The sequence below is a fragment of the Homarus americanus genome, unplaced genomic scaffold (genome assembly GCF_018991925.1).
Source record: "Homarus americanus isolate GMGI-L3 unplaced genomic scaffold, GMGI_Hamer_2.0 scaffold55792, whole genome shotgun sequence".
Lineage (NCBI taxonomy): Eukaryota > Metazoa > Arthropoda > Malacostraca > Decapoda > Nephropidae > Homarus > Homarus americanus.
Genome location: NW_024735035.1, coordinates 140001 through 160000, shown reverse-complemented (window position 1 = coordinate 160000; position 20000 = coordinate 140001). Strand labels below are relative to the sequence as shown.

The window sequence follows — 20000 nt, the reverse complement described above, 5'->3', positions numbered from 1 at the left end:
CTGTGTGTGTGTGTGTGGTACGGTTAGCTCACCTGTCATTAGTGTCCACCATGCAGCCGACAGGTAAGGTTGTATACACCTGAAAAGAAAATCATTCCTTTATCTTTAAATGTCTTTGTGCGTCTGTCTGTTTTATCACTTCTCTCTTATTATCCTCTGTTGTGTTGTTTTTATTCCCTCTCTGGTCTACTTCCTTATTCGTTAATTTTATTTTGTTTAGATACGTGATAATCGATTTTTTACATTAATTCCAATAAACTATCTGGACTCGGGGTGATCGATGAGTCTCAGAATGAACACTGTGACTCCTGTTGTCTCGGTAGGGTTGTCAAAATCCATCGTCCATTTATCAATATTAATATTTTGTTTCTGGGTTAAATTTTTCAATATATACCTTAATTTTTTTTTTTTTCCAGGTAAGCGATGGATGAGTTGTAAATATACCGACGGTGGAGAACCTAGTGGTGAGTACATGGTATTTTGTGTTAGTTACTTCTCTCTGGTTTCAAGAACTTAGATCTCGTTTTCTTGTTATCCTTGGTCTCGGATTATTGATCGAGACCATAATCAACTTAATTATGACTTATTTAATTATTTTTCAGGTGTGTTGGGGGGTGGGGGGGTGGGTGGGGGGTGGGGCTGGTTATGTTTGGGTGGTTCAGGTAGAGACAGGTACAGTACTGCGGCTCCCTAATTTACTACCTGAGTCTGGGAAGAGTTAATTTCCTGGGTTACGGTTAATATTCCTAATTAAGGTGACCTACGCCATCCCAGGTAACCTACGCCATTATGTTACCGTGTTCACATTATTACAGTGTTATTAGCGGTGCTGGCGGCTCTAAGCACTTCAGGTCAGAGTGCCGTGCCGTCTATATGATGACCTGACCACATGACACGGCACTGTCACCCCCACAGAATACCCCCACAGTGGGCATCTTGGGCACCTGTCTGTCTAAAATATACCTGGATATGCCCAACCAACCTCATATAATATCCATATATATACCATGAAATTGTTTAAATAAAATGGGGTCTTCGTCATTAATTAACGTGTGTGTGTGTGTGTGTGTGTGTGTGTGTGTGTGTGTGTGTGTGTGTGTGTGTGTGTGTGTGTGTGTGTGTGTGTGTGTCAGAGAGTATTCATGCACGCAACAGGAAGTGAAGCAGGATGTACAGGGGGGCGTTTAGCGTGGTGCTTGACTGTTGTATGTTACTGTATGTTTTATGTATATGTGTGTTGTATGCTTGAATGTTGCATGTTGCGTGTCGTTGCATGTTGTTCCCCGCCTCTTTTAAGCTTAACTCCCTCATCTCCTCACACTTCTGGCTGCCAATAATAATAATAATAATAATAATAAATATGTCCGTCAGTATCAAGTTTGCGTTGGTTTGATAATAGTTATCATTATTTCTCGTATGTTAATTAAATATAAGAGAGGATGTTTCACCATTATAAAAGTACATAAACACTGACTTTATTACGTCAGAGAGAGAGAGAGAGAGAGAGAGATTGGGAGGGAGGGAGAGAGAGAGAGAGATTGGGAGGGAGGGAGGGAGGGAGAGGCTGTCCCGGTTTTCCCGCCATCGAAAGCAAGAGTGAGTGGGGGTGGTGTAGCCAAACGTATGATAAGAATTTTAATATTTTTATTTATTAATGAGGCATGATAGATCTTTCACCATCATAATATACTCAAAACCCACGTGTAAGTATTGATTTAGAGGCTTATTAACCTAAATCTACGACTTAAACCCACTTGTTGCTCTCCTTGGTTTTCTTTGATGCAGGGAAGGTCGCGTTTTCTCTTATATATTAAACCGGTAACTCAAGTAATATTCGTATTGTTTCTAGGTAATAACTGTGTTGCACCTTGAGTGACTGTTTGAACTGTATAATCTGGACACAGGGTAATAGGTGGTTGTATTGACTGGTTACAGTGGCCCCAGTCCGATTAGACCCCAGTTCTATTAGACCCCAGTTCCATTAGACTGCTGTCATATTAGACCCCTAATCCTAATACACACTAAGTCCTGCTAGACCCCAGTCCTACTAGACCCCAGTCCTACTAGACCCCAGTCCTACTAGACCCCAGTCCCATTTCAGACCCCTGAAGTTCTACGACCCCAGTCCCACTAGACCCCAGTCCTACTAGACCCCAGTCCCACTAGACCCCAGTCCCACAGACCCCAGTCCCACAGACCCCAGTCCCAATAGACCCCAGTCCCAATAGACCCCAGTCCCACGAGACCCCAGTCCCACTAGGACCCCAGTCCCACTAGACCCCAGTCCTACTAGACCCCAGTCCCACAGACCCAGTCCCACAGACCCCAGTCCTACTAGACCCCAGTCCTATTAGACCCCAGTCCTACTAGACCCCAGTCCTAATAGACCCCAGTCCTACTAGACCCCAGTCCTACTAGACCCCAGTCCTAATAGACCCCAGTCCTAATAGACCCCAGTCTGGTGAAATAAACTTGGGTGTCTAATCTTCAGGTGATCGTCTTAATCTTGTTTATATATCTTATCTAATAAATAAATGGTAACTACCTGTATATATGACGTTAATGTGCCAGTTATTAGTTACACCTGGAAGATAAGGTAAGGGGGTATTTAATCCACCAATCATATCCTAGGGTGACTGTGAAAGGTGATATCATTGGCTGGGAGAGGTGTAACTCGTGTTCTTTTATGAAGGTATCGTGTTTGACTCGAGTGCAGAGTTGACAGCCAATGATTGAGGCTTTTGTAGTATCCCAGGAATATGATTGGCTGGATCCGGGTAGTGCTATGGGTGTAGATCCGGGTGTTGTACGTGTTAACCTAACCTAACCTACCCTACCCTAACCTACCCTACCCTACCCTACCCTACCCTAACCTACCCTACCCTAACCTAACCTACCCTACCCTAACCTAACCTAACCTAACTTAACTTAACTCTTTCATATAAGGTCGAATTACACTTCCCTACTCGGAAAAAAAACAAAAATCGAAAAAACAAATTAAATATTCAAAAATTATTCAAATCTTATCATTCAAAAATATTAAGTGAAATTTTTTTCCCCTTTAAGTAATTAAATAATACGTCTCGTTTAATTTCCTGATTACCATTTAGAAATAAGTGAATTACCAGCGTGGAGTGGGGGGAGGGGGACGAATTATTGACGTTACTCTTAATTTATACTTAACTCGTACGTAATTACAACTTCTTTGACCAATTTAATGCCATTTTGATATTCAGAGTCAATACAGTGAGATGCAAAATGAATTAGGACTGATTTTGAAAAGGTTGTGTAATGGAATGAGGATATAATTATTTTTTGCATGACTGTTTTGTTTCTCTTCTGGGTTGGGTGGTGTTGACTGGGTGGCTTGGGTGGTGTTGACTGGGTGGCTTGGGTGGTGTTGACTGGGTGGCTTGGGTGGTGTTGACTGGGTGGCTTGGGTGGTGTTGACTGGGTAGCTTGGGTGGTGTTGATTGGGTGGCTTGGGTGGTGTTGACTGGGTGGCTTGGGTGGTGTTGACTGGGTGGCTTGGGTGGTGTTGACTGAGCGGCCTGACAAGCGTTCTCTCTCTCTCTCTCTCTCTCTCTCTCTCCACTACATAATTTAAGAACAGAAAGAGGTACAAAGGTCAAAATTTTAATCTATAATAACCTTGACCTCTCATGACCTCTCTCGTAGGTCAAGAGGTCACGAGGGGGTCAAAAAGGTCAGGGTGACAGTTTTGGCACTACTTGGCACCTTCCTTAAGTGCAATGGAGGTTAATATGGATTGTTACGTTATGTATATATATATAAACTATAAGCTCTCCTGATTATAACAACAACAATAACAACAACAACAATAACATCATCAATAACATCAATAAAAACATCAACAGCAACAATAACATCATAAACAACAACAATAACAGCATCAACAACAATAACAATAAATAACAACATCAATAACAATAAATAAAATTAATAACAACATCAATAACAATAAATAACATCATTAACAACATCAATAACAATAAATAACATCAATAACAACATCAATAACAATAAATAACATCAATAACAACATCAATAACAATAAATAACATCATCAACAACATCAATAACAATAACAATAATCAGCTTCAGTCTCCACGTCATTTAATTCCTGGAAGAGAGTTGTGAGGGCCGAGAGGCACACCCAGCAGGTAGAAGCCTTGAGGAAACAATTTGGAAACCTTTAGGAATTATGTTGTAAACCTTCAGAAAGACCCCCGGAAGCCTTTAGGAGGGAGTAGGTGTTGTGTTGAAGGAGGGAGAGTGTTGTGTTGGAGGAGGGGGAGTGTTGTGTTGGAGGAGGGGGAGTGTTGTGTTGGAGAAGGAGAGGAGTGCTGTGTTGGGGGAGTGTTGTGTTGGAGGAGGGAGGAGTGTTGTGTTGGAGGAGGGGTGGAGTGCTGTGTTGGAGGAGGGAGTAATCCTGGGTTGGATGGAGAGTACTGTGTTGATTTGGCAAGTCTGTGTGTTTATATGTCCCAGAGACAGACAGACAGACAGACAGACACACAGACAGACAGACACACAGACAGACAGACAGACAGACAGACACACACACAGACAGACAAACCCTTTTAAGAGACGTAGAGTAAAGGGTGATAATAATCCAGGTGTACAAATGGAACAGGGAGTTAATTAAAGGCACAAATATAGATTGGACAGGTTAATGAGAGGTGCTGATTGGGTGTGAAAATAAGACCTGCCTTCACCTGGGTCAACCAATACACCTGTAGTGACCTTTGTAATCAAGTTTCAATATGTATATGTGTGTGTGGTGGTAATTTATCACTTAAACTGTTTACTAGATTTGAGATACTTCCGTTTATTAGTGGCATAGTTATGTCAGTAAGGTAATGTGACGTGAAGTAGTGTACCCCCGGGGAGGAGCTACTGTGGTGACCCAACCTTATATAACTCACAGTAATACACCGGGTCACCAGGGGGAGGTGTGGTTGACGGTGGGTTGGATTGAGTTCATATCCTTATCTTTTTAAAGTCAAGGGAAGATATTCACTACTGGATGCCCTGGACGCGAACCACTGAACCTGTGGACGGGGGTTGAATACTGTATCCACTCGGCTTCTGCACCCTCGCGTTTTTCGTAATTAGGTTTTTAAGTGTTTGATCTGACGTAGTTGATGGTAGTAATTAGGAGGTTGTTAGTGTAGTAGTCAGAAAGTAGCTAGGGTAGTAATCAGGGAAGTACTTGGTGGGTAATAAGGAAGTACTCGTCGACAGTACCTGAAGGCCAACAAGTAGCAGTAGTTTACCCGCAACAGTGACAAGTTAAGGCGGGTAAAAGTACTGGATGTCTATCAGTTTCCAAACCCTGGCCACGAATCCATTAATTGTGAAGGTCTTGGTACAGTACAGCACGCCCCCCCTGAAGCCAAGGTCACCACCACACACACGCCAGCAGCCTCCGTCACCCCACGTGGTCAGCTGATGGTGGTTCCGGGCTGACCCTCTCTGTTCCGACCAGGTGTAGAGACCCTGTGTGAGGGGGTGTACTGCAGTGAGGAAGGAGGAGGAGGAAGGGGTGGGGAGGGAAGAGGTGAGTCAGGTGGATAGGGAGAGAGGGAGGGGGCGGGAGGGGGGAGGAGGCTTGGGTGTAGGGAGGGTATAGAGATTTGAGGGAGGGATAGCGAGAGGGAGGAGAGGGGTTGGGGGGGAAACACAACTGAGAGACAGAGGCGGAGAGAGGTCACACCCACACAGCGTTGTACAGTATGTAGTTCGCCTCAACATCTACCAATATACTAATTACACCTGACACACACACCTGTATCGTATTTACACATGTTATTCGTCACCTGTGTGTATAGTGAGTCATACAACCTTTGCAGGGGTCAGAGAAAATACAAGTACCACGAACACCTGTGCCGACCTGAGGGAAAAGAAGTGGTCTTGTGATGATGTCATAAGGGGGGGGGGCAGACGTGACAGGTGGGCTCATATCATGGGTTCACCTGTGCTCTGACGCACCTTAACCCATGAGTCAGACGCATAGAGAGAGTGAGAAAGTGTGGTATGTGTGTGTGTGTCACCGTTGCTGCGTAGGTGACCTCGTGGAGTGGTATGTGTTGAAGTGATAGTTTAGAATTTAAGCAAAAAGAGAATTTGGATAGGTGACACACACACACACACACACACACACACACACACACACACACACCTCTTTGTGGCACCAGCATTTACCAGCCTTCGTTTAGTGCCAAAAGATGAATCGGCACTTTATACCAACATCCTCCACCTAACCTACTTCACACCTTCCTGCAAGACGTCTTGGAAGGTAATGTGTTCACCACTGTCATCTCTGAGGAACTGTGTCGTAATAATATACTTGACCTATTTAGAGCATGGCGTAGTGTGGGTTATGCTGGTAGTGTGGGTCATGCAGGTGGTGTGGGTCATGGGTTAGTGTGGGTCATGGGTTAGCGTGGGTCATGGGTTAGCGTGGGTCATGCAGGTGGTGTGGGTCATGGGTTAGTGTGGGTCATGCAGGTGGTGTGGGTCATGGGTTAGTGTGGGTCATGCAGACAGTGTTTCTCTTCCTTTAAAAACAATGAAAGGTTAAGACAATATGAAAATAATTTGTTAAATCTAGGAAAATTTTGTCTTAGCCTCTGCCTGCCACCTCGCACACACCCTGGTCCCTCTCACCTCCTCCCTCTCACGCCCCACTCCCTCTCATGCCCCACTCCTCTCACCCTCCTCCCTCTCATGCCCCCACTCCTCTCACACATTCTCGCCACCTCCCAACACACCCTCGCCCACCCACCCCTCCCACACACCTCTACCCAACACACCCCTCCCTCTCTCTGACCCCCACACACACCTCTCACCCCCACACACCTCTCACCCCCCCCATCTAACTCAACTTACACGCACACACACACTCTTACACCTCTCCCCTCTCCCTAGTTATTCCCTTCTCGTCTCCCTTCGTCTTCCTCTTTCTTCATCTTCATTCTTCCTCACTGTTCCTTCTCATCTTCCTCTTCTATCATCCATCTCCTCTCCTCTTCTTCCTCTTCGCCATCCTCCTCCCTCAGCTTATTCATCTTTCTCCTCCCCATCTCCCTCTTTCTTCTCTCAATCTTCCTCCCCCTGTCTTATCTATCTCATCCTCCCTCATCCTCTCCTCAGCATCACTCTTCCTCCTACTCCTCCTCCTCCTTCATCTCCAGAAGCCACCCACGTGACTCGTTGTGTAAGGCAGGATATTTTGGTCACTGTTTTATGCAGTCTCTCTCTCTCTCTCTCTCTCTCTCTCTCATTCTGGGTCCGTCTTACTAGCCACATGAGCCTAGGAGGATGGCTGGACCCACTACACCCCTCTGGTCCAAGCTGTGTGTTGCGGAACCGTTAGTGGACCACTCCTCCAGCCTGTAGTGCCATTCTTGTGGATCGATATGTTCTGACCACTCCACTGTACCGATAGTACCTGGACCGATTTCCAACACTCCACACCTCCGTCCCTCCATGATACACTACTCACGGTACAGGAGACGACCCTGTTAGAGTAGTGACGTCACGCTTCCCCTAATGTGCCCACATGTACACAAGGGGGACATGTACACAAGGGGGACATGTACACAAGGAGGACATGTACACAAGGGGGACATGTACACAAGGGGGACATGTACACAAGGGGGACATGTACACAAGTTGGACATGTACACAAGGGGGAAATGTACACTTTTTATAATTATCGCCATGGGAGGAGGCCGTGTGTGTATTTTTTTTCATCTATCCCTACGTCTATCCGTTTATCCGCCAGTCTCCGTCTTGCCGCCCATCCTTTAGCACCTATCCACCTATCCGTCCGTCCATCTGAGTGGTGAATGGAATAGAATGAGTAGACAGTAGTGGATTATCATTACCCCAGGTCATTGATACATACCATAATAAGATTGGAGACGAGTTTCACTAATTATTATTTTGCGTTTTCTTGTAGGGCCGAGTTAGATTTTTATTTATTATTTATTTATTTATTTATTTGGGATTAAATGAGTTCTCTCCCCCTTCCTCCTCCCCTTCCTCCCTCCCTTCCTCCCTCCCCCTTTAATTGTAAGGTGTTTTTTCTCTCCCATAAGTCATAGAGAGAGAGAGAGAAATCTGTAAATCCTCCTTCTGGAATGCCAAGGAAAAAAATATATTAAATTCATATGAAGTTTTTTCTCGTTTTGAAGCCCAGGAACAAAGCTAGCAGATGGTTGGTTAAGATATTAATTAAGACTTGGTTTGTTTATACTTGATACTGAGGGTCTAGTGTGTGTGTGTGTGTGTGTGTGTGTGTGTGTGTGTGTGTGTGTGTGTAGTATCCTCTTCCTCCTCCTCTTCCTTCCTTATCTTCCTTCTTGTAAACTGGCTTCCCATCTCTCTCTCTCTCTATCTCTACATCTACTGGTGCTGACACGCTCTTTACAGTGAATCATCAGATCAACAACACCTATTGTCTTGGCCTTCCCTTCATCAGCGTCCAGTAAAACTTAAACAAGGATTATGCAAATGAACCTCCTAACCTAACCTGACCTAACCTAACCTGACCTTACCTGACCTAACCTTACCTGATCTAACCTAACCTAACCTAACCTGACCTAACCTGACCTGACCTAACCTGACCTAACCTGACCTGACCTGACCTGACCTGACCTTAACCTGGACCTAACCTGGACCTAACCTGACCTAACCTAACCTGACCTTACCTGACCTAACCTTACCTGATCTAACCTAACCTAACCTAACCTGACCTAACCTGACCTGACCTAACCTGACCTAACCTGACCTGACCTGACCTGACCTGACCTGACCTAACTTAACCTAACCAAAGATGATAAGGATGATTCATAAGGCTCTTGAGTTCTTGTGATTTGAGGATTCTGGTAGTTTTTTGAGGTAAAAGGATGATGATTTAGGATGTTGGTCTAGAATGATATGAAGGATGATATAGGATTCTACAGTAGTTTCTTAAGCCCAGGAGGATGATATAGGATTCTAGTTTCTTGAGCCTTGAAGGATGACGACTTAGGAGGATGCCAGAGTCCTGTGGCAGAGTCAGTGTAAACATCCTGAGGGTGGTGAAGGGGGAGAGGAGAGGACGCTATACACCCACACCTCCGTCAGGTAATGGTCTCCCAAGTTCCTGTTGATATCTGGTGTAAACTACTGAGGCTAATGACTGAGTGATAGATCTGGTGTGAGAGAGAGAGAGAGAGAGAGAGAGAGAAGGGGCGGGGGGTAGAGAAAGAGAGAGGGGAGGCGTGGGAACAGCAAAAGTGGTTGGGCCGGACCTCCACATCCTGATTGAAGTGACAAGGTGTGAGGAAGGTAGAGGCAGCGGAGTGGCGGGAAGGTAGAAGGGCACGGGGACTCACTCAAACACCTGCCAGCGCGTGAGAGAAGCGTGTGTTTGTGTGTAGATGTGCGTGCGTGCGTGCGTGTGTGTGTGTGTGAGAGAGAGAGAGAGAGGCGACCAGCAGCAGCCACCACTACCACCAGCAGTTGTGCCTCAGCTGTGATGTGAGTTGTACCGCGCGCTCCTCCGCTCCGTGTCCCTCGTCCACACCATCCTGAAACATTATCAGCTCTCTCTCTTTTAATGCGCATTTCCGTTTATCACTAAGTAGAGGTATAATGTCCTTGATGCCTTTGTGAATAAAGATATACGAGTTTATGATGAAACTCCATAGTGTGTCTGTGTGTTGGTTGACGTGTGTACTATGTGTGTGGGGTTTTTTATATATCTAAAATGCGTTGTTCCTCACCATAGAAAACTGATAATAAGTTCTGTAAGATTTAATGTGGTGTTGGTGAGGTTAATACTGTGTGCTGGGTTAAGAGTAGTAAAGCCTGGTGCACCACTGTCCCGGGACAAGATAATGATGTGAAACACTGCCCCGTCTCTTCCTTGCCACGCTGACCGTAAGCTTGACTGGCCGGGACGGTTGGTTGGTGGTGTAGAAACTACCTGGCCATACCTGTGTGTGTGTGTACCTGTCTACCCCTTTCCTGATGTGTCCTACTGCAAGCAACAACCACGCAGCCTACACACACACACCCCATCCGTCTTCTAGACCCCGTCATCAACCATAAGTATTACGATCACAACAGTAGCGGTTGGCTGGCTGGCTATCTCTGAGAGCTGACAGCACATCCGCTGGTTTGTAATGCTGCCAGCCACTCGACCCAAGGGATGTCTGTGTCAGCCTTCTATTTTGCTGCTACTGAACAACACACTATCCCCCGCTAACCTCTTTCGTGTGATATGTTCTTGGTTCACGTGGAGTTTAAGCCCCCCCCTCTCCCCCCCCTAACACCCCCCAGGTAGCTTTAAGGTGTTTAATCATCAGGTAAGATAAGCTACAGGTGTGGGGATGGCTTAGTCTTCATATGATCCTTAACGACGAATGTAATTTTTTTTTCCATATGATTTTGTTATCGAGAAGTTGTGGTATAAACCTGTATCTTCTTGTGGTCATTAGGTGTCAACACAAGGATTTTAAAGTCCCTCCCTCCTCCCCCAGAGAGACTCGGGGAAGACGGTGGGGTGTGGGATTAAGTAGGTCATGGTGTAGTGTGCATAGTGCCTGAGAGAGAGAGAGAGAGAGTACTTATCAGAAAGACGTGCCATCACCCCCTCACGAGAACAAGCCCTCACACTTAAAGCTATACTTAACGCCAGACCACTGAGGCTCCTTCGTGATGTTGAGAGTAACTTGTGTCTGACTCACCTGTACGGAAGTGTGGACTGGGGTGTAGTGGTGATTGGGTACTGGGTGTAGTAGTGGTACTGGGGTGTAGAACTGGGGTGTAGTGATGACTGTGTACCAAAATGGCGATGCAGTGGTTAATCTTGTGAGGTGATATAAGCTGTGGTAGATATTCTTCAGGTGATACAGTTCCTCAGTTAGTCAGTCAAGCAGTCAGTCAGTCAGTCAGTCGGGGAAGGAAAATTTTAACACCTTACGAGAACACAAGATTTATAGTGTGTTGATTATTGTAACACACACACACACACACACACACACACACGCACGCACATAGTTCTTAGATATGTGAATTATTTTAAGTTAGTTTTTCGAGCGGATATTTCTGTGTGTGTGTGTGTGTGTGTGTGTGTGTGTGGATTAAAATACCTGCCATAATTAACTACATATCAAATTTCCTATTTAACAAAACCACAACACGATACAAAATTAACCCTGGTAACAATAGCTGGTTGAGAACAATGTTTCAGGCGAGTTAACAATAGTAATGTTAGCCGGAAATAGTCGGTGTTGCGTGTGTGTGTGTGTGTCCCTCCCAACGCTCACTCTAGACTGTTAAATACGTCACTTAACAGTCACACACACTTATACCAGTTATATGCGTCACTTTAGACTGTAGTATAACTGTCCCTGTCATGTGTGTGTCGGGGTTCCATAAATGATAGTGATTATAGACTGTTAATATGACTGTTTAATGAGTAATAAGACTGTTAATGGGCATTGACTGGTGTGAGTGTCGTGTAACAGTTAAGAAGAAACTGGTCGACATGGAACTTAGATGGGGAGATGGGGTGGTGACGGGTAGAAGGGGAGAGTTGGTGACAGTGGGGGTGATGGTGGCAATGGTGGGTTGGGAAGGGGGATGGCAGGCAGGGGGGGGTATCATGGTCACGGGTCACTGCTGCCCACACTTTTTTTATTGACAACATGCTGTTTTGTCTGCCCACATAACAACGCTGCTTCCACCCACCCACCCCCCGCCCGCTTCGCCCCCTCCTCCCCAGACTCACTTCCTCCCCCCCACCCCTCCCCCTATTCCCCCCTACATGTTCAATAATTAAATAATATATGAAATTTAATAGCCATAAATATAGCAATATGTGTTAACTTAATAGCTATAAGGATAAAAATATGGCTACTTAATAGCTCTATGCTATTAACTTTAGCCTGTGTTCTGTGTGTGAGGAAAGTGAGTGGGCTTCTTTTTTACGCGTTTCTGATTATATCTCCGTTATGGTTTGGTTAGGTTAAGTTTGGTTAGGTTAGGTTAGGTTAGGTTTCTGTAATTATCTTGTCTGTGTGAATGAGTGAGAGAGAAGGAAGTGTGTGTGTGTGAGAGGGAAGTGTGTGTGTGTGAGAGGGAAGTGTGTGTGTGTGTGAGAGGGAAGTGTGTGTGTGTGTGAGAGGGAAGTGTGTGTGAGGAAGTGTGTGTGTGTGTGAGAGGGAAGTGTGTGTGTGTGTGAGAGGGAAGTGAGAGGAAGTGTGAGAGGGAAGTGTGTGTGTGAGGAAGTGTGTGTGTGAGAGGGAAGTGTGTGTCTGTGCAGAGGAAGTGTGTGAGAGGGAAGTGTGTGTGTGTGTGAGAGGGAAGTGTGTGTGTGTGTGTGTCTTAGTGTTTAAGTGCAGTTGTTATCTTATCCAGGTTAAGGCAGCAGCCACCAATCCACTTTCTACACTTGTCATCAACCCTGGAATGACAGACGGACATTACACCACTACCTGTATTGTGTATGTCAGTCTGTATGTGGTCTTTTGTCTGTCATGGAGGTTAGGTTAGGTTAGGGTGGGTTAGGTTAGGTTAGGTTAGGTTGGGTTGGGTTAGGTTGGGTTGGGTTAGGTAAGGTTGGGTTAGGTAAGAAGGGGTTAGGCTAAGAAGTTAAGAAGAAGCTGCTAGGTTGGGGTGGGTTAGGTTGTTAGGTTGGTGCTTGGTTTGGTTAGTTGCTAGGTTGCTAGGCTGGGTTGCTAGGTTAGGTTAGGTTAGGTTGGGTTAGGTTTGGTTTGGTTGGGTTAGGTTACACTATCATCCCCCTGTGTAACCGCCCTTGGAGTATGACTTGAGGATATCTGTTTACTTACCGTCCCTCGAGGAGTAACTTGAGGAGAGTTGTAAAAGGTTATAACAACAACAACTATGGATGTTATATGTGAGGTATAGTGTGTTATGCCTCTTTACAACCCGGAGTTAGGTTCCTTACACTTTGTTATGAGGAAGCGGAAGACTTAAACCTAACCTAACCCAACCCAACCTAACCCAACCCAACCCAACCCAACCCAACCTAACCTAACCTAACCCAACCCAACCCAACCCAACCTAACCTAACCTAACCCAACCTAACCTAACCTAACCTAACCATACCTGTTAATTGGTACACCTCACTGAACCTTCCCTCCACCAACACCTTCACGTTATAGGAGTAGAGAACCATAGAGTAAATTACCTGCAGAAGAGACGATACCTCCTTCAGGTTGGTCATGAATATATTACATACGACAGGAAATATAACTGAGGTTAATAAAGGCTAAGTCGACCTTCACACCCACCCACCCACCTTCTCTGATCACCCTCTTAACCTTGTAGAATTTTTTTAACCAATAGGAAACGAAATTAACCAGGCGTGTTAACCCATCCAATGTAAAACGTTTGGTTAAGAATATCCCATTGGTTTTGGCTTGTACGAATATACATACATACATTCATACATACATACATACATACATACATACATACATACATACATACATACATACATAGAGCCGACCTAAATACAGGAGTTTTCCCCTTTAATCGAAGCTAATAAAGACCCGTTTTCTTTCCTCGTTACAAAGGGCGTTTCATTTTTTACTACCTGTAGTTTTGTCGAGTAGGTCACAGATAGTTATATAGCCGTGGTTAATATGATTGGTGAGGTGATGGTGAGGTATGTGCTGTAGTGATAGTGATGATGATGAATTTGATTTTTATACTTTGAAAATTATAGTGATGATGATGACAGGTGATGATAATGATCGGTGATAATGATAATGGCAGATGGTGATGATGACAGTGCCTGGTGGTGATAGTGACAGATAATAATAGTGATCTCTTGGTAATAATAACAATGGTGATTTTCATAACCAAAAAAAAAAGACTAACAATGACGAGCGTTATGGACAGGTGAGATAGGTCAGTCATTAGGGGGATCTCACCTTGGTTGGCACGTAGTCTCTCAGGTGTGTCAGTGCCAGGTGAGTCATCTTGGCTACTTACCATGGCAGTAAATTTTAATGGCACTCATAATACTAGTGCCATGTTGTGTGGGTTTTTTTTGTACACACACATGCCATTACCACACACACACACACACCGCTGGGGGATAGTGAGTGAGGAGGCTGGGGGATAGTGAGTGAGGAGGCTGGGGGATAGTGAGTGAGGAGGCTGGGGGATAGTGAGTGAGGAGGCTGGGGGATAGTGAGTGAGGAGGCTGGGGGATAGTGAGTGAGGAGGCTGGGGGATAGTGATTTGTTTGTGTAGAGAAAGGAGTGGTGAGAGAAGATTAGAGGTGGGGGAAGGAAGTTATAGTTCGGAAATTGAAGAAGTTTAGGAGGAGGTAAGAGAGGGCGGGCTGACTAAGCTAATAGTGTGTTAGGGTTGTGTCATGGGTTAGTTATTGTCTGTCGGTACAGGCACTAGACATCCTACCCTATCCCATATATGGGTGTTTTAAGGGCCTTATTTCATATTCCGCTGACCCTACTGGCGGATGCTGGTCTAGGGAGGTTGTCTATTGCCTGGCCGTGTAGATCGGGGGTGGTAATGGACCTTTTGAGATTTCGTAGCTTTTTGGGAACAATGTATGGTGGTTGTCGTTATCTGGTGGGAGTCTTTGAAGGAGTTCTTGCTCTGATCGTTCTATCTTTTGCCAGATTCTGCTGGCCAGGGTGTGCAGCTGCTGGTTGATGGGTTTCATTCTCAGGTCTCTATGTATCTCGGCTGTGGTTCTGGTGAAGGGGTATCTTTCACCTGTGACGAATCTTAGGGCTTCATTTTGGACCACCTGTAATTTTAATATTTGAGTGGTGCTCATAGCATGAAGAGGTATTGCTGGGTAAGTTAATATCGATGTGATAAATGATGTCACCAGGCGGAGTTACAGTGAGGTGAGGGGTGGAGGGGGGGCTGAGGGGGGGGAGGGGCTGGGGGGGTGGAGGGGGGGCTGGGGGTGTGGAGGGGGGGCTGGGGGGTGGAGGGGGCCGAGGTGTGGAGGGGGATGCTGGGGGGTGTGGAGGGATAGGAGAGACGTGCCTATAAGAGCCTACGGGAGCTTCATCCCTCATTACGTCACAACACCGACCTAACCTGATGGCCGTGATCGCTAAACACCCACACCGTCTTATGGCCTTTCATAATTCTCTTTAATATCAGTGTCTGTCTGTCTGTATGTAGAGGGTTGACGTGAAGATTAGGCACCCCAGCTGATTATATACCTTCGGGTCAATCACCCCCATGTTAACCTAACCTAGTTTTAACCTAACCTCACCTAGCCTAACCTAACTTAACCTAATTTTAGCTAACGTAACATAACCTAACCTAACCAAACCAAACCTAACTTAACCTAATTTTAGCTAACGTAACATAACCTAACCTAACCAAACCAAACCTAACCATCCCAAGAGGAGGTTCAGGTACCCCGCCACACAGGGTCCTCAGGTGATAGTAATTAAACACCTCACAGGACACCGTTTACTGCCCTCCATTAAACAGGTGTCATTATACCCTTTAAAACACCTGTAGGACACACACACACACACACTCAACTAAACAACAATGAAGCACCTGAACATGGTGTGTGTGTGTGTGTGTGTGTGTGTGTGTGTGTGTGTGTGAACGAAATTAAGTGAGTGTGTTGTATCGACCCTATGCTGTGTGTATGTGTGTGTATATACCTGGACGCATACACCCACCCTAGAGGTATACAAACACTGCCTGAGGTTTTATACACATGTGGCACTGTATGGTGTTGTCCTCGCTGGGATGGCACTGGTGAGCTACAGTGCCAGCAACTATTGACTCGTGGCACTGACACAAGTACTACACTAACTTAAATGTGTATGATGCTTAATTCACCTGAAGATTAGCTCCCCCAGCTTAACTCACCTGGAGATTAGGTCCCCCAGCTTAGTTCACCTGAAGATTAGGTCCCCAGCTTAGTTCACCTGAAGATTAGGTCTCCAGCTTTGTTCACCTGAAGATTAGCTCCCCCAGCTTAACTCACCTGGAGATTAGCTCCCCCAGCTTAGTTTATCTGAAGATTAGCCTCAGCTTATTTTACCTTAAGATTAGCACCCCAGCTTAGTTCACCTGAAGATTAGCTCCCCCAGCTTATTTTACCTTAAGATTAACCCCCAAGCTTATTTCACCTAAAGATTGATCACCTTAACCTAACCTAACCTCTCCCCAGATACAGTTAAGGTGTTTGATTATCAGGTGAAGTAAGCTGGGTTGGGGCTCCTAATGTTCAGGTGATCAGACTGCTTTGGTCTTGTACCTCTCATTCGACACCTGTACCTCTCACTCGACACCTGTACCTCTCACTCGACACCTGTACCTCTCATTCGACACCTGTACCTCTCACCTATTCCCCTGTACCTCTCACTAGACACCTGTACCTCTCACTCGACACCTGTCCCTCTCACCTAACCCCCTGTACCTCTCACTAGACACCTGTGTACATCTCCTCGTACCTGTCCCTCTCCACCCCTACCCCTTGTACCTCTCACTCGACACCTGTACCTCTCACTCGACACCTGTACCTCTCATTCGACACCTGTACCTCTCACCTATTCCCCTGTACCTCTCACTAGACACCTGTACCTCTCACTCGACACCTGTCCCTCTCACCTAACCCCCTGTACCTCTCACTAGACACCTGTACCTCTCACTTGACACTCCCGGTGCTGGGTAAGAGCGAGGCCACACCTGACTTTGAAACACAGGTGTAGGGAGGAGAGGCAAGTGGATAATCCCTCTACCTGATGCTTAGGAGCTTGTCGGGCGGCAGGTAAGGGAGGCAGGTGGGGAGGAGGCAGGTGAGGGAGGAGGCCGGGGTGAGAGAGAGGAGAACGAGGTGAGGGAGGAGAGCAGGTGAGGGAGGAGGGCAGGTGAGGGAGGGAGGGACAGGTGAGGGAGGAGGGCAGGTGGGGAGGGGCAGGGTGAGGGAGGGAGACGAGGTGAGGGGAGGAGGGAGCGAGGAGGGAGGAGGAGCGAGGTGAGGAGGAGAGCAGGTGAGGAGGGCAGGTGAGGGAGGAGGCGAGGTGGGGTTGAGCGAGGTGGGGGAGGAGGCTTGAGGTGAGGAGGGCGGAGTAAGGAGGAGGGCGAGGTGGGGGGGAGGAGGGCCGAGGTGGGGAGGAGGCGGGGTGAGGGAGAGGGCGGAGTGAGAGGGCAGGGGTGAGGGAGGAGGGCTGTGGGGTGAGGGGAGAGCCTTGAGGTGAGGGGAAAGGGCAGGTGAGGGAGGAGGGCGAGGTGAGGGAGGAGGCGAGGTGAGGGAGGAGGCAGGTGAGGGAGGAGGCGAGGTGAGGGAGAGGCAGGGCGTGAGGGGGGGAGGGCAGGGTGAGGAAGGTGGAGCGTGATGTTCCCGGACTACTAGGCAGGTGTATATATATATATAGACGACCTGTCAGGCCGCCACCCCTAATTACCAACACCACCTGACGAAAGGGAGGGAACTGTATATAAGAGTTTACTGACGAAAGGTGATGACGAGGAGGACGGGGCGGGGGGGTGGAGGAGTGGGGTTGAGGTCCTAACACCACCTCTCACTAACCTAACCTAACTAACTAACCACCCAAGTAGCATTAGAATGTTTTAATCATTAGGCGAAATATAATGTGGTTTCTAATCTTCAAGGTAATTCTTGTTCACTGTGATGCAGTGTGTGTGTGTGTGTGGCAGGGGGGGCGGCTATCTAACCCCTTTTTAATACTTGTAAACCTGTTGATGTTTTGAGAGGAAATGATAGTGTAGCCTACCACACCACACCTGTACCTACCACACCTGTTGCACGTACTACACCACACCTGTTGCACGTACTACACCACACCTGTTGCACGTACCACACCACACCTGCTGCACCTACCACACCCCACCACACATACAACACTGTCTGGTATCGTCGCAGCCCATCCATATATGTTGACTGTGTATAATTACAGGTAGACAGCGAGGCTCACCTGCTTGTTGGATAATCTCACGACTCAATCTGTCAGGAGGTAGGGGGAGGTCGTGGGTGAGGTACTGGAGGTAGGGGGGGGGTCGAGTATGAGGTGGGTTGAGTAGCAGCTCGACAAAAGGTTCCGTCCTTCACTCTGTTGACGGAAGTGTGAGGGTCCGTTATAATGAGGCCGTTGTCTCTCATGCTCACTCACCCTTACTCACCCATCTCCTACACTCACTCACCCTTATTCACCCTTACTCACCCATCTCCAACACTCCCTCACTCTCCCTTACCCTTACTTACCTCTATTCACCCTTACCCATCTCTCACACTCACTCACCCTCCTCATTCTCCCTTCTACCTCAGACTGCACCTCACCTCAGACTGCACCTCATCTCAGACTGCACCTCACCTCAGACTTCACCTCACCTCAGACTGCACCTCACCTCACCTCACTGTGGGTCGAGTCATACCTGTGTGCTGTTGATCTCTCTCTCCACTTTAGCGTTCAGGGGGGGGGGCGGACCACACCCAAAGCCCCCTCTTCCTTCACTCCCCCTCCCTCTCTCTCCACCACCTCCTTCACACCCCCCTCCCTCTCTCTCCACCACCTCCTTTCACCCCCTCCTCTCTCTCCACCACCTCCTTCACCCCCCTCTCTCTCTCCACCACCTTCTTTCACCACCTCCTCTCTCCACCACCTCCCTCTCTCTCCACCACCTCCCTCTTCTCCACCACCTCCTTCACCCCCTCCTCTTCCACCAATTCTCCTTCTACCCCTCCTCTCTCCACCAACCACCTCTCTCTCTCTCTCCACCACCTCCTTCACCACCTCCCCTCTCTCTCCACCACCTCCATCACCACCACCATATCTCCACCTAGTATGGGGGGGACCCATGATGTGTGTGTGTGTGTGTGTGTGTGTGTGTGTGCTGGTTGTACACCGCAAGAGCGTGGCATTGATCCTTTAAACGTACACCCGTGGCTGTCTTGCTGTGCCTTTCTTACAGCAGAGCACAGCGTCCTCCAACACACACACTCTCTCTCTCTCTCTCTGGTGATATAAAAAGTATATTGTTTTGTTCTGTTTACTGCTGTGTGTGTGGCTAAACTTACACACACACACACACACACACACACACACACACACACACACACACACACCTTTAGCTTACCTACACCCGGAATGAGTGCGAACACCTCCCCAGCTCTAGGCAGTCACTCACCCAACACCCAAACAGTCACTGATTAGAGTTGGACCTTCCTTCCTTCCTTCCTTCCTTCCTTCCTTCCTTCCTTCCTTCCCTCCCCGGGGCATCTTGTTGACATTTCATTAGCAGAAAGATCTTGTGCTTCTTTCAATAATAAGGACAAGATCATAATAGTTAACGAAACTGACTTGTTATGATACTTAAACACCTGACAACACCTGACAACACCTGGCAACACCTGACAACACCTGACAACACCTGGCAACACCTGACAACACCTGGCAACACCTTTAATTAGTTATCGTTACCTGAAAATTTATCCCCTGGCTTATTTTACCTTAAGATTAATAACCTAACCTAACCTAACCTAACCTAACCTAACCTAGTCTAACCTAACCTAACTTAACCTAAAGTGTCAGAAATGAGTTAATGGTGTTATCTTAAGTGAAGCCGTGATAGGAGACTAAAATATAGGCTCCCTCCGTCGCGTAAGTCACTATAAGTCAGGTCAGGAAAGGCGAGGGTTTGGTCTGAGTGATGTAGCCAGAGATCGTTATATTATAGTGATGAAAAACACGATCTCTCTCTCTCTCTCTCTTCCTTTCCTCATTCCTTCTCCCCCATTCCCCCTTCTTCCCTTCCCCCTTTTCCTCTCCCTGTCTCACTTATCCTCTCTGCTTCCCCCTTTTCCCCTTACCCACTCATTCTTCATTCTTTCCCACCCCCCCCTGAGTTTGTGTCACAGTCAGGCGTAGGTCCACACATCATGGCGGTGCTGTCCCACATTATTAGACCCGGGT

At 46.9% G+C, this 20000-nt stretch overlaps 1 protein-coding gene across 1 annotated transcript in view; it reads left to right on the top strand.

The window, feature by feature from the left end:
- Positions 1–9524: 9524 nt before the first annotated feature.
- LOC121870755 overlaps positions 9525–20000 on the top strand; it is a 79261-nt gene continuing 68785 nt past the window's right edge. The window contains exon 1 of the mRNA XM_042372698.1: positions 9525–9664. The gene's annotated coding sequence lies outside the window, so the exon portion shown is untranslated. The remainder of the gene's footprint in view (positions 9665–20000) is intronic.